The sequence below is a fragment of the Taudactylus pleione genome, unplaced genomic scaffold (assembly GCF_031769625.1).
Source record: "Taudactylus pleione unplaced genomic scaffold, aTauple2 ptg000117l, whole genome shotgun sequence".
Lineage (NCBI taxonomy): Eukaryota > Metazoa > Chordata > Amphibia > Anura > Myobatrachidae > Taudactylus > Taudactylus pleione.
Window position 1 is genome coordinate 8,125,001 of NW_028284519.1, and position 17,389 is coordinate 8,142,389.

At 33.3% G+C, this 17,389-nt stretch overlaps 11 non-coding genes across 11 annotated transcripts; all 11 read right to left on the minus strand.

The window, feature by feature from the left end:
- Window positions 1-1,677: 1,677 nt before the first annotated feature.
- Window positions 1,678-1,750, minus strand: TRNAT-UGU (transfer RNA threonine (anticodon UGU)). Its single transcript has one exon. It is a non-coding gene; the product is annotated as a tRNA-Thr (tRNA).
- Window positions 1,751-4,303: 2,553 nt separating this feature from the next.
- On the minus strand, window positions 4,304-4,376 carry TRNAT-UGU (transfer RNA threonine (anticodon UGU)). The gene has a single exon. It is a non-coding gene; the product is annotated as a tRNA-Thr (tRNA).
- Window positions 4,377-5,613: 1,237 nt separating this feature from the next.
- On the minus strand, window positions 5,614-5,686 carry TRNAT-UGU (transfer RNA threonine (anticodon UGU)). Its single transcript has one exon. It is a non-coding gene; the product is annotated as a tRNA-Thr (tRNA).
- Window positions 5,687-6,930: 1,244 nt separating this feature from the next.
- On the minus strand, window positions 6,931-7,003 carry TRNAT-UGU (transfer RNA threonine (anticodon UGU)). Its single transcript has one exon. It is a non-coding gene; the product is annotated as a tRNA-Thr (tRNA).
- A 1,244-nt stretch (window positions 7,004-8,247) lies between these two features.
- Window positions 8,248-8,320, minus strand: TRNAT-UGU (transfer RNA threonine (anticodon UGU)). The gene has a single exon. It is a non-coding gene; the product is annotated as a tRNA-Thr (tRNA).
- Window positions 8,321-9,575: 1,255 nt separating this feature from the next.
- TRNAT-UGU (transfer RNA threonine (anticodon UGU)) lies at window positions 9,576-9,648 on the minus strand. Its single transcript has one exon. It is a non-coding gene; the product is annotated as a tRNA-Thr (tRNA).
- A 1,260-nt stretch (window positions 9,649-10,908) lies between these two features.
- On the minus strand, window positions 10,909-10,981 carry TRNAT-UGU (transfer RNA threonine (anticodon UGU)). The gene has a single exon. It is a non-coding gene; the product is annotated as a tRNA-Thr (tRNA).
- A 1,249-nt stretch (window positions 10,982-12,230) lies between these two features.
- Window positions 12,231-12,303, minus strand: TRNAT-UGU (transfer RNA threonine (anticodon UGU)). The gene has a single exon. It is a non-coding gene; the product is annotated as a tRNA-Thr (tRNA).
- Window positions 12,304-13,552: 1,249 nt separating this feature from the next.
- TRNAT-UGU (transfer RNA threonine (anticodon UGU)) lies at window positions 13,553-13,625 on the minus strand. The gene has a single exon. It is a non-coding gene; the product is annotated as a tRNA-Thr (tRNA).
- A 1,226-nt stretch (window positions 13,626-14,851) lies between these two features.
- On the minus strand, window positions 14,852-14,924 carry TRNAT-UGU (transfer RNA threonine (anticodon UGU)). The gene has a single exon. It is a non-coding gene; the product is annotated as a tRNA-Thr (tRNA).
- An 892-nt stretch (window positions 14,925-15,816) lies between these two features.
- On the minus strand, window positions 15,817-15,888 carry TRNAT-UGU (transfer RNA threonine (anticodon UGU)). The gene has a single exon. It is a non-coding gene; the product is annotated as a tRNA-Thr (tRNA).
- Between the last annotated feature and the right edge of the window lie 1,501 nt (window positions 15,889-17,389).

Below are 17,389 nucleotides of genomic sequence, written 5' to 3' on the forward strand. Positions count from 1 at the left end.
TTTACCAGAAAAGATTTGAAATTTGCTGTATATCAATTTCCATCCTCAACCAGACACCAAAATGTGTATAACATAACTTAACCAAGTGGCTCCATAGCTTTAAATGCTCTTTTTAAAGTTAAACAATTGGAAATCTCTTATATTTATTTTATAATGATGGTGAATAACCATGCTGGGAGTTTCAGTTTGAAGGAAATTGGTCCAATAAAAGAAAATACAAATGTTTTCAAATATGCTCTTGAAACCAGTCAATAGGTTAGACTGAATGCGATATGTGTCTTTCCAATTTGGCTATACAAGTGTGTGTATTCATCATCTTCTCATTTAGCATACTAAAGCAGACTATTGCAATATAGGTTACTGAAAATTATGACACATTAGGCCCCAGTGAGATTTGAACTCACAACCCCTGGTTTACAAGACTAGTGCTCTAACCCCTGAGCTATGGATCCACTTGGTCAAGTTATTTTATACATATTTTGGTGTCTGGTTGAGGATGGAAATTGATATGCAGCAAATTTCAAAACTTTTCTGGTAAATGTACTTTTTCAATTACAATTGTTGTGTTTATGGTCATCTTAAGGTTCTTCAAGATTGCATCAAGACAGTCACATAAAATTGGCAAAGTAGTTGTAGTCATCTATAATGGACTAGGAATGTATTACTTTACTTCTTAACGAGCTGTAGGAGAGAGGCCAGGTTAACATAAAACAAAACATTTAATCCTCCTGCCTTATAAAGGAACACTTCAACTTTGGTTTTCATTATACTTTAGCACTAATATGACAATTAAAAATGTAGGCTTATGTATACTGTTTTCATTCTCTTGGTTCTATTTATTGTGATGTTGAATCCTTTTCAAATGGCCTATTCTGATATATATGCAATATCTATAATTGAGGCATACCTGGGAGACACTTTGAAACAAATTATTTAAATGCATTTTAAAATGAGCTGTTTTATGTTAGTGTGGTGTGTACATAATAGAGATCCAAAATTGGTCATACTTTCCATGGCTTTCCAACTTTAGGATCCATAGGGTAGAATTATTTCAAAATGTTATAGCCGGACATCTTTATAGAGTTATTTCTAGTCATTAGTGGTCATTACCCTGAGTGTGCTTGCACGTGTAGAGTATATATGCTTACATGTTCAAATCAGCCTTCAGTTATATCTATTGGCACCTATGTTCAAAATATTGGTATCAATTGCACAAGATGAAATCTGCTCTATGCAATGCAATCTTGAAGAACCTTAAGATGACCATAAACACAACAATTGTAATTGAAAAAAGTACATTTACCAGAAAAGATTTGAAATTTGCTGTATATCAATTTCCATCCTCAACCAGACACCAAAATGTGTATAACATAACTTAACCAAGTGGCTCCATAGCTTTAAATGCTCTTTTTAAAGTTAAACAATTGGAAATCTCTTATATTTATTTTATAATGATGGTGAATAACCATGCTGGGAGTTTCAGTTTGAAGGAAATTGGTCCAATAAAAGAAAACACAAATGTTTTCAAATATGCTCTTGAAACCATTCAATAGGTTAGACTGAATGCGACATGTGTCTTTCCAATTTGGCTATACAAGTGTGTGTATTCATCATCTTCTCATTTAGCATACTAAAGCAGACTATTGCAATATAGGTTACTGCAAATTATGACACATTAGGCCCCAGTGAGATTTGAACTCACAACCCCTGGTTTACAAGACCAGTGCTCTAACTCCTGAGCTATGGAGCCACTTGGTTAAGTTATTTTATACACATTTTGGTGTCTGGTTGAGGATGGAAATTGATATGCAGCAAATTTCAAAACTTTTCTGGTAAATGTACTTTTTTCAATTACAATTGTTGTGTTTATGGTCATCTTAAGGTTCTTCAAGATTGCATCAAGACAGTCACATAAAATTGGCAAAGTAGTTGTAGTCATCTATAATGGACTAGGAATGTATTACTTTACTTCTTAACGAGCTGTAGGAGAGAGGCCAGGTTAACATAATACAAAACATTTAATCCTCCTGCCTTATAAAGGAACACTTCAACTTTGGTTTTCATTATACTTTAGCACTAATATGACAATTAAAAATGTAGGCTTATGTATACTGTTTTCATTCTCTTGGTTCTATTTATTGTGATATTGAATCCTTTTCAAATGGCCTATTCTGACATATATGCAATATCTATAATTGAGGCATACCTGGGAGACACTTTGAATCAAATTATTTAAATGCATTTTAAAATGAGCTGTTTTATGTTAGTGTGGTGTGTACATAATAGAGATCCAAAATTGGTCATACTTTCCATGGCTTTCCAACTTTAGGATCCATAGGGTAGAATTATTTCAAAATGTTATAGCCGGACATCTTTATAGAGTTATTTGTATTCATTAGTGGTCATTACCCTGAGTGTGCTTGCACGTGTAGAGTATATATGCTTACATGTTCAAATCAGCCTTCAGTTATATCTATTGGCACCTATGTTCAAAATATTGGTATCAATTGCACAAGATGAAATCTGCTCTATGCAATGCAATCTTGAAGAACCTTAAGATGACCATAAACACAACAATTGTAATTGAAAAAAGTACATTTACCAGAAAAGATTTGAAATTTGCTGTATATCAATTTCCATCCTCAACCAGACACCAAAATGTGTATAACATAACTTAACCAAGTGGCTCCATAGCTTTAAATGCTCTTTTTAAAGTTAAACAATTGGAAATCTCTTATATTTATTTTATAATGATGGTGAATAACCATGCTGGGAGTTTCAGTTTGAAGGAAATTGGTCCAATAAAAGAAAACACAAATGTTTTCAAATATGCTCTTGAAACCAGTCAATAGGTTAGACTGAGTGCGATATGTGTCTTTCCAATTTGGCTATACAAGTGTGTGTATTCATCATCTTCTCATTTAGCATACTAAAGCAGACTATTGCAATATAGGTTGCTGCAAATTAAGTTTTAGCAGCAGTAACAATAATGACACATTAGGCCCCAGTGAGACCAGTGTTCTAACCCCTGAGCTATGGAGCCACTTGGTTAAGTTATTTTATACACATTTTGGTGTCTGGTTGACACCTGGTTGAGGATGGAAATTGATATACAGCAAATTTCAAAACTTTTCTGGTAAATGTACTTTTTTCAATTACAATTGTTGTGTTTATGGTCATCTTAAGGTTCTTCAAGATTGCATCAAGAAAGTCACATAAAATTGGCAAAGTAGTTGTAGTCATCTATAATGGATTAGGAATGTATTACTTTACTTCTTAACGAGCTGTAGGAGAGAGGCCAGGTTAACATAAAACAAAACATTTAATCCTCCTGCCATATAAAGGAACACTTCAACTTTGGTTTTCATTATACTTTAGCACTAATATGACAATTAAAAATGTAGGCTTATGTATACTGTTTTCATTCTCTTGGTTCTATTTATTGTGATGTTGAATCCTTTTCAAATGGCCTATTCTGATATATATGCAATATCTATAATTGAGGCATACCTGGGAGACACTTTGAATCAAATTATTTAAATGCATTTTAAAATGAGCTGTTTTATGTTAGTGTGGTGTGTACATAATAGAGATCCAAAATTGGTCATACTTTCCATGGCTTTCCAACTTTAGGATCCATAGGGTAGAATTATTTCAAAATGTTATAGCCGGACATCTTTATAGAGTTATTTGTAGTCATTAGTGGTCATTACCCTGAGTGTGCTTGCACGTGTAGAGTATATATGCTTACATGTTCAAATCAGCCTTCAGTTATATCTATTGGCACCTATGTTCAAAATATTGGTATCAATTGCACAAGATGAAATCTGCTCTATGCAATGCAATCTTGAAGAACCTTAAGATGACCATAAACACAACAATTGTAATTGAAAAAAGTACATTTACCAGAAAAGATTTGAAATTTGCTGTATATCAATTTCCATCCTCAACCAGACACCAAAATGTGTATAACATAACTTAACCAAGTGGCTCCATAGCTTTAAATGCTCTTTTTAAAGTTAAACAATTGGAAATCTCTTATATTTATTTTATAATGATGGTGAATAACCATGCTGGGAGTTTCAGTTTGAAGGAAATTGGTCCAATAAAAGAAAACACAAATGTTTTCAAATATGCTCTTGAAACCAGTCAATAGGTTAGACTGAGTGCGATATGTGTCTTTCCAATTTGGCTATACAAGTGTGTGTATTCATCATCTTCTCATTTAGCATACTAAAGCAGACTATTGCAATATAGGTTGCTGCAAATTAAGTTTTAGCAGCAGTAACAATAATGACACATTAGGCCCCAGTGAGATTTGAACTCACGACCCCTGGTTTACAAGACCAGTGTTCTAACCCCTGAGCTATGGAGCCACTTGGTTAAGTTATTTTATACACATTTTGGTGTCTGGTTGACACCTGGTTGAGGATGGAAATTGATATACAGCAAATTTCAAAACTTTTCTGGTAAATGTACTTTTTTCAATTACAATTGTTGTGTTTATGGTCATCTTAAGGTTCTTCAAGATTGCATCAAGAAAGTCACATAAAATTGGCAAAGTAGTTGTAGTCATCTATAATGGATTAGGAATGTATTACTTTACTTCTTAACGAGCTGTAGGAGAGAGGCCAGGTTAACATAAAACAAAACATTTAATCCTCCTGCCATATAAAGGAACACTTCAACTTTGGTTTTCATTATACTTTAGCACTAATATGACAATTAAAAATGTAGGCTTATGTATACTGTTTTCATTCTCTTGGTTCTATTTATTGTGATGTTGAATCCTTTTCAAATGGCCTATTCTGATATATATGCAATATCTATAATTGAGGCATACCTGGGAGACACTTTGAATCAAATTATTTAAATGCATTTTAAAATGAGCTGTTTTATGTTAGTGTGGTGTGTACATAATAGAGATCCAAAATTGGTCATACTTTCCATGGCTTTCCAACTTTAGGATCCATAGGGTAGAATTATTTCAAAATGTTATAGCCGGACATCTTTATAGAGTTATTTGTAGTCATTAGTGGTCATTACCCTGAGTGTGCTTGCACGTGTAGAGTATATATGCTTACATGTTCAAATCAGCCTTCAGTTATATCTATTGGCACCTATGTTCAAAATATTGGTATCAATTGCACAAGATGAAATCTGCTCTATGCAATGCAATCTTGAAGAACCTTAAGATGACCATAAACACAACAATTGTAATTGAAAAAAGTACATTTACCAGAAAAGATTTGAAATTTGCTGTATATCAATTTCCATCCTCAACCAGACACCAAAATGTGTATAACATAACTTAACCAAGTGGCTCCATAGCTTTAAATGCTCTTTTTAAAGTTAAACAATTGGAAATCTCTTATATTTATTTTATAATGATGGTGAATAACCATGCTGGGAGTTTCAGTTTGAAGGAAATTGGTCCAATAAAAGAAAACACAAATGTTTTCAAATATGCTCTTGAAACCATTCAATAGGTTAGACTGAATGCGACATGTGTCTTTCCAATTTGGCTATACAAGTGTGTGTATTCATCATCTTCTCATTTAGCATACTAAAGCAGACTATTGCAATATAGGTTACTGCAAATTATGACACATTAGGCCCCAGTGAGATTTGAACTCACAACCCCTGGTTTACAAGACCAGTGCTCTAACCCCTGAGCTATGGAGCCACTTGGTTAAGTTATTTTATACACATTTTGGTGTCTGGTTGAGGATGGAAATTGATATGCAGCAAATTTCAAAACTTTTCTGGTAAATGTACTTTTTTCAATTACAATTGTTGTGTTTATGGTCATCTTAAGGTTCTTCAAGATTGCATCAAGACAGTCACATAAAATTGGCAAAGTAGTTGTAGTCATCTATAATGGACTAGGAATGTATTACTTTACTTCTTAACGAGCTGTAGGAGAGAGGCCAGGTTAACATAATACAAAACATTTAATCCTCCTGCCTTATAAAGGAACACTTCAACTTTGGTTTTCATTATACTTTAGCACTAATATGACAATTAAAAATGTAGGCTTATGTATACTGTTTTCATTCTCTTGGTTCTATTTATTGTGATATTGAATCCTTTTCAAATGGCCTATTCTGATATATATGCAATATCTATAATTGAGGCATACCTGGGAGACACTTTGAATCAAATTATTTAAATGCATTTTAAAATGAGCTGTTTTATGTTAGTGTGGTGTGTACATAATAGAGATCCAAAATTGGTCATACTTTCCATGGCTTTCCAACTTTAGGATCCATAGGGTAGAATTATTTCAAAATGTTATAGCCGAACATCTTTATAGAGTTATTTGTATTCATTAGTGGTCATTACCCTGAGTGTGCTTGCACGTGTAGAGTATATATGCTTACATGTTCAAATCAGCCTTCAGTTATATCTATTGGCACCTATGTTCAAAATATTGGTATCAATTGCACAAGATGAAATCTGCTCTATGCAATGCAATCTTGAAGAACCTTAAGATGACCATAAACACAACAATTGTAATTGAAAAAAGTACATTTACCAGAAAAGATTTGAAATTTGCTGTATATCAATTTCCATCCTCAACCAGACACCAAAATGTGTATAACATAACTTAACCAAGTGGCTCCATAGCTTTAAATGCTCTTTTTAAAGTTAAACAATTGGAAATCTTTTATATGTATTTTATAATGATGGTGAATAACCATGCTGGGAGTTTCAGTTTGAAGGAAATTGGTCCAATAAAAGAAAACACAAATGTTTTCAAATATGCTCTTGAAACCAGTCAATAGGTTAGACTGAGTGCGATATGTGTCTTTCCAATTTGGCTATACAAGTGTGTGTATTCATCATCTTCTCATTTAGCATACTAAAGCAGACTATTGCAATATAGGTTGCTGCAAGTTTTAGCAGCAGTAACAATAATGACACATTAGGCCCCAGTGAGATTTGAACTCACGACCCCTGGTTTACAAGACCAGTGCTCTAACCCCTGAGCTATGGAGCCACTTGGTTAAGTTATTTTATACACATTTTGGTGTCTGGTTGAGGATGGAAATTGATATACAGCAAATTTCAAAACTTTTCTGGTAAATGTACTTTTTTCAATTATAATTGTTGTGTTTATGGTCATCTTAAGGTTCTTCAAGATTGCATCAAGACAGTCACATAAAATTGGCAAAGTAGTTGTAGTCATCTATAATGGACTAGGAATGTATTACTTTACTTCTTAACGAGCTGTAGGAGAGAGGCCAGGTTAACATAAAACAAGACATTTAATCCTCCTGCCTTATAAAGGAACACTTCAACTTTGGTTTTCATTATACTTCAGCACTAATATGACAATTAAAAATGTAGGCTTATGTATACTGTTTTCATTCTCTTGGTTCTATTTATTGTGATGTTGAATCCTTTTCAAATGGCCTATTCTGATATATATGCAATATCTATAATTGAGGCATACCTGGGAGACACTTTGAATCAAATTATTTAAATGCATTTTAAAATGAGCTGTTTTATGTTAGTGTGGTGTGTACATAATAGAGATCCAAAATTGGTCATACTTTCCATGGCTTTCCAACTTTAGGATCCATAGGGTAGAATTATTTCAAAATGTTATAGCCGGACATCTTTATAGAGTTATTTGTAGTCATTAGTGGTCATTACCCTGAGTGTGCTTGCACGTGTAGAGTATATATGCTTACATGTTCAAATCAGCCTTCAGTTATATCTATTGGCACCTATGTTCAAAATATTGGTATCAATTGCACAAGATGAAATCTGCTCTATGCAATGTAATCTTGAAGAACCTTAAGATGACCATAAATACAACAATTGTAATTGTAAAAAGTACATTTACCAGAAAAGATTTGAAATTTGCTGTATATCAATTTCCATCCTCAACCAGACACCAAAATGTGTATAACATAACTTAACCAAGTGGCTCCATAGCTTTAAATGCTCTTTTTAAAGTTAAACAATTGGAAATCTTTTATATGTAATTTATAATGATGGTGAATAACCATGCTGGGAGTTTCAGTTTGAAGGAAATTGGTCCAATAAAAGAAAACACAAATGTTTTCAAATATGCTCTTGAAACCAGTCAATAGGTTAGACTGAGTGCGATATGTGTCTTTCCAATTTGGCTATACAAGTGTGTGTATTCATCATCTTCTCATTTAGCATACTAAAGCAGACTATTGCAATATAGGTTGCTGCAAGTTTTAGCAGCAGTAACAATAATGACACATTAGGCCCCAGTGAGATTTGAACTCACGACCCCTGGTTTACAAGACCAGTGCTCTAACCCCTGAGCTATGGAGCCACTTGGTTAAGTTATTTTATACACATTTTGGTGTCTGGTTGACACCTGGTTGAGGATGGAAATTGATATACAGCAAATTTCAAAACTTTTCTGGTAAATGTACTTTTTTCAATTACAATTGTTGTGTTTATGGTCATCTTAAGGTTCTTCAAGATTGCATCAAGACAGTCACATAAAATTGGCAAAGTAGTTGTAGTCATCTATAATGGACTAGGAATGTAATACTTTACTTCTTAACGAGCTGTAGGAGAGAGGCCAGGTTAACATAAAACAAGACATTTAATCCTCCTGCCTTATAAAGGAACACTTCAACTTTGGTTTTCATTATACTTTAGCACTAATATGACAATTAAAAATGTAGGCTTATGTATACTGTTTTCATTCTCTTGGTTCTATTTATTGTGATGTTGAATCCTTTTCAAATGGCCTATTCTGATATATATGCAATATCTATAATTGAGGCATACCTGGGAGACACTTTGAATCAAATTATTTAAATGCATTTTAAAATGAGCTGTTTTATGTTAGTGTGGTGTGTACATAATAGAGATCCAAAATTGGTCATACTTTCCATGGCTTTCCAACTTTAGGATCCATAGGGTAGAATTATTTCAAAATGTTATAGCCGGACATCTTTATAGAGTTATTTGTATTCATTAGTGGTCATTACCCTGAGTGTGCTTGCACGTGTAGAGTATATATGCTTACATGTTCAAATCAGCCTTCAGTTATATCTATTGGCACCTATGTTCAAAATATTGGTATCAATTGCACAAGATGAAATCTGCTCTATGCAATGCAATCTTGAAGAACCTTAAGATGACCATAAACACAACAATTGTAATTGAAAAAAGTACATTTACCAGAAAAGATTTGAAATTTGCTGTATATCAATTTCCATCCTCAACCAGACACCAAAATGTGTATAACATAACTTAACCAAGTGGCTCCATAGCTTTAAATGCTCTTTTTAAAGTTAAACAATTGGAAATCTTTTATATGTATTTTATAATGATGGTGAATAACCATGCTGGGAGTTTCAGTTTGAAGGAAATTGGTCCAATAAAAGAAAACACAAATGTTTTCAAATATGCTCTTGAAACCAGTCAATAGGTTAGACTGAGTGCGATATGTGTCTTTCCAATTTGGCTATACAAGTGTGTGTATTCATCATCTTCTCATTTAGCATACTAAAGCAGACTATTGCAATATAGGTTGCTGCAAGTTTTAGCAGCAGTAACAATAATGACACATTAGGCCCCAGTGAGATTTGAACTCACGACCCCTGGTTTACAAGACCAGTGCTCTAACCCCTGAGCTATGGAGCCACTTGGTTAAGTTATTTTATACACATTTTGGTGTCTGGTTGACACCTGGTTGAGGATGGAAATTGATATACAGCAAATTTCAAAACTTTTCTGGTAAATGTACTTTTTTCAATTACAATTGTTGTGTTTATGGTCATCTTAAGGTTCTTCAAGATTGCATCAAGACAGTCACATAAAATTGGCAAAGTAGTTGTAGTCATCTATAATGGACTAGGAATGTAATACTTTACTTCTTAACGAGCTGTAGGAGAGAGGCCAGGTTAACATAAAACAAGACATTTAATCCTCCTGCCTTATAAAGGAACACTTCAACTTTGGTTTTCATTATACTTTAGCACTAATATGACAATTAAAAATGTAGGCTTATGTATACTGTTTTCATTCTCTTGGTTCTATTTATTGTGATGTTGAATCCTTTTCAAATGGCCTATTCTGATATATATGCAATATCTATAATTGAGGCATACCTGGGAGACACTTTGAATCAAATTATTTAAATGCATTTTAAAATGAGCTGTTTTATGTTAGTGTGGTGTGTACATAATAGAGATCCAAAATTGGTCATACTTTCCATGGCTTTCCAACTTTAGGATCCATAGGGTAGAATTATTTCAAAATGTTATAGCCGGACATCTTTATAGAGTTATTTGTATTCATTAGTGGTCATTACCCTGAGTGTGCTTGCACGTGTACAGTATATATGCTTACATGTTCAAATCAGCCTTCAGTTATATCTATTGGCACCTATGTTCAAAATATTGGTATCAATTGCACAAGATGAAATCTGCTCTATGCAATGCAATCTTGAAGAACCTTAAGATGACCATAAACACAACAATTGTAATTGAAAAAAGTACATTTACCAGAAAAGATTTGAAATTTGCTGTATATCAATTTCCATCCTCAACCAGACACCAAAATGTGTATAACATAACTTAACCAAGTGGCTCCATAGCTTTAAATGCTCTTTTTAAAGTTAAACAATTGGAAATCTTTTATATTTATTTTATAATGATGGTGAATAACCATGCTGGGAGTTTCAGTTTGAAAGAAATTGGTCCAATAAAAGAAAACACAAATGTTTTCAAATATGCTCTTGAAACCAGTCAATAGGTTAGACTGAATGCGATATGTGTCTTTCCAATTTGGCTATACAAGTGTGTGTATTCATCATCTTCTCATTTAGCATACTAAAGCAGACTATTGCAATATAGGTTGCTGCAAATTAAGTTTTAGCAGGAGTAACAATAATGACACATTAGGCCCCAGTGAGATTTGAACTCACGACCCCTGGTTTACAAGACCAGTGCTCTAACCCCTGAGCTATGGAGCCACTTGGTTAAGTTATTTTATACACATTTTGGTGTCTGGTTGAGGATGGAAATTGATATACAGCAAATTTCAAAACTTTTCTGGTAAATGTACTTTTTTCAATTATAATTGTTGTGTTTATGGTCATCTTAAGGTTCTTCAAGATTGCATCAAGACAGTCACATAAAATTGGCAAAGTAGTTGTAGTCATCTATAATGGACTAGGAATGTATTACTTTACTTCTTAACGAGCTGTAGGAGAGAGGCCAGGTTAACATAAAACAAGACATTTAATCCTCCTGCCTTATAAAGGAACACTTCAACTTTGGTTTTCATTATACTTCAGCACTAATATGACAATTAAAAATGTAGGCTTATGTATACTGTTTTCATTCTCTTGGTTCTATTTATTGTGATGTTGAATCCTTTTCAAATGGCCTATTCTGATATATATGCAATATCTATAATTGAGGCATACCTGGGAGACACTTTGAATCAAATTATTTAAATGCATTTTAAAATGAGCTGTTTTATGTTAGTGTGGTGTGTACATAATAGAGATCCAAAATTGGTCATACTTTCCATGGCTTTCCAACTTTAGGATCCATAGGGTAGAATTATTTCAAAATGTTATAGCCGGACATCTTTATAGAGTTATTTGTAGTCATTAGTGGTCATTACCCTGAGTGTGCTTGCACGTGTAGAGTATATATGCTTACATGTTCAAATCAGCCTTCAGTTATATCTATTGGCACCTATGTTCAAAATATTGCTATCAATTGCACAAGATGAAATCTGCTCTATGCAATGTAATCTTGAAGAACCTTAAGATGACCATAAATACAACAATTGTAATTGTAAAAAGTACATTTACCAGAAAAGATTTGAAATTTGCTGTATATCAATTTCCATCCTCAACCAGACACCAAAATGTGTATAACATAACTTAACCAAGTGGCTCCATAGCTTTAAATGCTCTTTTTAAAGTTAAACAATTGGAAATCTTTTATATTTATTTTATAATGATGGTGAATAACCATGCTGGGAGTTTCAGTTTGAAAGAAATTGGTCCAATAAAAGAAAACACAAATGTTTTCAAATATGCTCTTGAAACCAGTCAATAGGTTAGACTGAATGCGATATGTGTCTTTCCAATTTGGCTATACAAGTGTGTGTATTCATCATCTTCTCATTTAGCATACTAAAGCAGACTATTGCAATATAGGTTGCTGCAAATTAAGTTTTAGCAGCAGTAACAATAATGACACATTAGGCCCCAGTGAGATTTGAACTCACGACCCCTGGTTTACAAGACCAGTGCTCTAACCCCTGAGCTATGGAGCCACTTGGTTAAGTTATTTTATACACATTTTGGTGTCTGGTTGAGGATGGAAATTGATATACAGCAAATTTCAAAACTTTTCTGGTAAATGTACTTTTTTCAATTACAATTGTTGTGTTTATGGTCATCTTAAGGTTCTTCAAGATTGCATCAAGACAGTCACATAAAATTGGCAAAGTAGTTGTAGTTATCTATAATGGACTAGGAATGTATTACTTTACTTCTTAACGAGCTGTAGGAGAGAGGCCAGGTTAACATAAAACAAGACATTTAATCCTCCTGCCTTATAAAGGAACACTTCAACTTTGGTTTTCATTATACTTCAGCACTAATATGACAATTAAAAATGTAGGCTTATGTATACTGTTTTCATTCTCTTGGTTCTATTTATTGTGATGTTGAATCCTTTTCAAATGGCCTATTCTGATATATATGCAATATCTATAATTGAGGCATACCTGGGAGACACTTTGAATCAAATTATTTAAATGCATTTTAAAATGAGCTGTTTTATGTTAGTGTGGTGTGTACATAATAGAGATCCAAAATTGGTCATACTTTCCATGGCTTTCCAACTTTAGGATCCATAGGGTAGAATTATTTCAAAATGTTATAGCCGGACATCTTTATAGAGTTATTTGTAGTCATTAGTGGTCATTACCCTGAGTGTGCTTGCACGTGTAGAGTATATATGCTTACATGTTCAAATCAGCCTTCAGTTATATCTATTGGCACCTATGTTCAAAATATTGGTATCAATTGCACAAGATGAAATCTGCTCTATGCAATGTAATCTTGAAGAACCTTAAGATGACCATAAATACAACAATTGTAATTGTAAAAAGTACATTTACCAGAAAAGATTTGAAATTTGCTGTATATCAATTTCCATCCTCAACCAGACACCAAAATGTGTATAACATAACTTAACCAAGTGGCTCCATAGCTTTAAATGCTCTTTTTAAAGTTAAACAATTGGAAATCTTTTATATTTATTTTATAATGATGGTGAATAACCATGCTGGGAGTTTCAGTTTGAAAGAAATTGGTCCAATAAAAGAAAACACAAATGTTTTCAAATATGCTCTTGAAACCAGTCAATAGGTTAGACTGAATGCGATATGTGTCTTTCCAATTTGGCTATACAAGTGTGTGTATTCATCATCTTCTCATTTAGCATACTAAAGCAGACTATTGCAATATAGGTTGCTGCAAATTAAGTTTTAGCAGGAGTAACAATAATGACACATTAGGCCCCAGTGAGATTTGAACTCACGACCCCTGGTTTACAAGACCAGTGCACTCACCCCTGAGCTATGGAGCCACTTGGTTAAGTTATTTTATACACATTTTGGTGTCTGGTTGAGGATGGAAATTGATATACAGCAAATTTCAAAACTTTTCTGGTAAATGTACTTTTTTCAATTACAATTGTTGTGTTTATGGTCATCTTAAGGTTCTTCAAGATTGCATCAAGACAGTCACATAAAATTGGCAAAGTAGTTGTAGTCATCTATAATGGACTAGGAATGTATTACTTTACTTCTTAACGAGCTGTAGGAGAGAGGCCAGGTTAACATAAAACAAAACATTTAATCCTCCTGCCTTATAAAGGAACACTTCAACTTTGGTTTTCATTATACTTTAGCACTAATATGACAATTAAAAATGTAGGCTTATGTATACTGTTTTCATTCTCTTGGTTCTATTTATTGTGATGTTGAATCCTTTTCAAATGGCCTATTCTGATATATATGCAATATCTATAATTGTTGCATACCTGGGAGACACTTTGAATCAAATTATTTAAATGCATTTTAAAATGAGCTGTTTTATGTTAGTGTGGTGTGTACATAATAGAGATCCAAAATTGGTCATACTTTCCATGGCTTTCCAACTTTAGGATCCAATGGGTAGAATTATTTCAAAATGTTATAGCCGGACATCTTTATAGAGTTATTTGTAGTCATTAGTGGTCATTACCCTGAGTGTGCTTGCACGTGTAGAGTATGTATGCTTACATGTTCAAATCAGCCTTCAGTTATATCTATTGGCACCTATGTTCAAAATATTGGTATCAATTGCACAAGATGAAATCTGCTCTATGCAATGCAATCTTGAAGAACCTTAAGATGACCATAAACACAACAATTGTAATTGAAAAAAGTACATTTACCTGAAAAGATTTGAAATTTGCTGTATATCAATTTCCATCCTCAACCAGACACCAAAATGTGTATAACATAACTTAACCAAGTGGCTCCATAGCTTTAAATGCTCTTTTTAAAGTTAAACAATTGGAAATCTTTTATATTTATTTTATAATGATGGTGAATAACCATGCTGGGAGTTTCAGTTTGAAGGAAATTGGTCCAATAAAAGAAAACACAAATGTTTTCAAATATGCTCTTGAAACCAGTCAATAGGTTAGACTGAATGCGATATGTGTCTTTCCAATTTGGCAATACAAGTGTGTGTATTCATCATCTTCTCATTTAGCATACTAAAGCAGACTATTGCAATATAGGTTACTGCAAATTATGACACATTAGGCCCCAGTGAGATTTGAACTCACAACCCCTGGTTTACAAGACCAGTGCTCTAACCCCTGAGCTATGGAGCCACTTGGTTAAGTTATTTTATACACATTTTGGTGTCTGGTTGACACCTGGTTGAGGATGGAAATTGATATACAGCAAATTTCAAAACTTTTCTGGTAAATGTACTTTTTTCAATTACAATTGTTGTGTTTATGGTCATCTTAAGGTTCTTCAAGATTGCATCAAGACAGTCACATAAAATTGGCAAAGTAGTTGTAGTCATCTATAATGGACTAGGAATGTATTACTTTACTTCTTAACGAGCTGTAGGAGAGAGGCCAGGTTAACATAAAACAAAACATTTAATCCTCCTGCCTTATAAAGGAACACTTCAACTTTGGTTTTCATTATACTTTAGCACTAATATGACAATTAAAAATGTAGGCTTATGTATACTGTTTTCATTCTCTTGGTTTTATTTATTGTGATGTTGAATCCTTTTCAAATGGCCTATTCTGATATATATGCAATATCTATAATTGAGGAATACCTGGGAGACACTTTGAATCAAATTATTTAAATGCATTTTAAAATGAGCTGTTTTATGTTAGTGTGGTGTGTACATAATAGAGATCCAAAATTGGTCATACTTTCCATGGCATTCCAACTTTAGGATCCATAGGGTAGAATTATTTCAAAATGTTATAGCCGGACATCTTTAAAGAGTTATTTGTAGTCATTAGTGGTCATTACCCTGAGTGTGCTTGCACGTGTAGAGTATATATGTTTACATGTTCAAATCAGCCTTCAGTTATATCTATTGGCACCTATGTTCAAAATATTGGTATCAATTGCACAAGATGAAATCTGCTCTATGCAATGCAATCTTGAAGAACCTTAAGATGACCATAAACACAACAATTGTAATTGAAAAAAGTACATTTACCAGAAAAGATTTGAAATTTGCTGTATATCTATTTCCAGTGAGATTTGAACTCACGACCCCTGGTTTACAAGACCAGTGCTCTAACCCCTGAGCTATGGAGCCACTTGGTTAAGTTATTTTATACACATTTTGGTGTCTGGTTGAGGATGGAAATTGATATACAGCAAATTTCAAAACTTTTCTGGTAAATGTACTTTTTTCAATTACAATTGTTGTGTTTATGGTCATCTTAAGGTTCTTCAAGATTGCATCAAGACAGTCACATAAAATTGGCAAAGTAGTTGTAGTCATCTATAATGGACTAGGAATGTATTACTTTACTTCTTAACGAGCTGTAGGAGATAGGCCAGGTTAACATAAAACAAAACATTTAATCCTCCTGCCTTATAAAGGAACACTTCAACTTTGGTTTTCATTATACTTTAGCACTAATATGACAATTAAAAATGTAGGCTTATGTATACTGTTTTCATTCTCTTGGTTTTATTTATTGTGATGTTGAATCCTTTTCAAATGGCCTATTCTGATATATATGCAATATCTATAATTGAGGCATACCTGGGAGACACTTTGAATCAAATTATTTAAATGCATTTTAAAATGAGCTGTTTTATGTCAGTGTGGTGTGTACATAATAGAGATCCAAAATTGGTCATACTTTCCATGGCATTCCAACTTTAGGATCCAATGGGTAGAATTATTTGAAAATGTTATAGCCGGACATCTTTAAAGAGTTATTTGTAGTCATTAGTGGTCATTACCCTGAGTGTGCTTGCACGTGTAGAGTATATATGCTTACATGTTCAAATCAGCCTTCAGTTATATCTATTGGCACCTATGTTCAAAATATTGGTATCAATTGCACAAGATGAAATCTGCTCTATGCAATGCAATCTTGAAGAACCTTAAGATGACCATAAACACAACAATTGTAATTGAAAAAAGTACATTTACCAGAAAAGATTTGAAATTTGCTGTATATCAATTTCCATCCTCAACCAGACACCAAAATGTGTATAACATAACTTAACCAAGTGGCTCCATAGCTTTAAATGCTCTTTTTAAAGTTAAATAATTGGAAATCTCTTATATTTATTTTATAATGATGGTGAATAACCATGCTGGGAGTTTCAGTTTGAAAGAAATTGGTCCAATAAAAGAAAACACAAATGTTTTCAAATATGCTCTTGAAACCAGTCAATAGGTTAGACTGAATGCGATATGTGTCTTTCCAATTTGGCTATACAAGTGTGTGTATTCAACCTCCCACAATTTAATGACTATTACTGTACAGTATCTGCAAAGCATGTTTGCAAATGATTGATGACCCTGCACTGAACAACTGCTTGTTTGGAGTAGGCTCATCACTTACTGTATTGACAAACAACTGCATGATTACAATGTCCTAATCATGCAGTGGTTGTCATACCGGTATCTTTAAGTGGATGGCCACCTTTAGAGTGATGTCCTTTATAAAAAAAATTAAAACACAAAGTGTGTAAGGAAAAGAGGTTGGAGATGCATCTTTGTAGTACAGAAGAGAGAGAAAGAGACACTGTGAAAACAAAAAAGGAGAGAGACAGTACAGAAGAAGACAATGTA